General features: G+C 38.9%; 1 protein-coding gene across 1 annotated transcript in view; it reads right to left on the reverse strand.

The window, feature by feature from the left end:
- Kif27 (kinesin family member 27) overlaps nt 1–950 on the reverse strand; it is a 75,378-nt gene that overhangs the window by 14,561 nt on the left and 59,867 nt on the right. The gene's annotated exons all lie outside the window — the stretch shown is intronic.

The raw sequence follows: 950 nt of genomic DNA on the forward strand, positions 1-950 counted from the left end.
CTTAGCTCATTACATGGTAAGACTGTTACGGTTTCTTAAGATGTTAATATTTGGTGTGTTTCTGCATACTTTTTATTTTTATTTCATTATGGTCAGAAAATATAAGAATCTGGTCAGATTTGTAGATATGTCCATTATTACTTAAAATAATTTGTACAGATATTGTATTATATACTTCCATATGGTTTCTAACATACACATAAACTATCATAAGGTTTAACATATCATAATAATAAGCAGAACCATGTGCCAAATAATCCTCCTTCATTCCTTTTAGTTGGTTCTTCTGGTATTCTGCTCTGTGTGTAAACAACCAACTTCAGATGCTGCTGTAAACCACTGTAGGTATTAATGCCTGTGAACGCACAAACTGGACTTCAAAAGTCAACTGTAAGCTGGCCATGACCACAACATGTCCTATGATCCTAGCCCCAGCCTGAGGCAGAAGCTCACGGCCAGACCAGGCTACAGAGGACACTGGTAAAGAACCAAACACAAGAGGTCAATTTTACGTCCCAAGTATTTTACCATCATGTGATAATGAGTCATACTTGGAGAACATTGAACATGTTACTTGAGAGTCTCAATGCTCCAGTAACAACAACCAAACAAAACAGCAAAACGGAGAAGAACGTGCCCACACGTGAAAACACAATCCATCTTTATGTGCATGTGTATCTGTGTGTGCACACATGTGAACACGTGTTTCGTCTTTATGTGCATGTGTATCTGTGTGTGCGCACGTGAACACGTGTTTCGTCTTTATGTGCATGTGTATCTGTGTGTGCGCACATGTGAACACGTGTTTCATCTTTATGTGCATGTGTATCTGTGTGTGCAGACACGTGAACACGTGTTTCGTCTTTATGTGCATGTGTATCTGTATGTGTATCTGTGTGTGTGCACATGTGAACACATGTTTCATCTTTATGTGCATGTGTATCTGTGTG

The sequence above is a fragment of the Microtus ochrogaster genome, chromosome 16 (assembly GCF_000317375.1).
Source record: "Microtus ochrogaster isolate Prairie Vole_2 chromosome 16, MicOch1.0, whole genome shotgun sequence".
Classification (NCBI taxonomy): Eukaryota; Metazoa; Chordata; class Mammalia; order Rodentia; family Cricetidae; genus Microtus; species Microtus ochrogaster.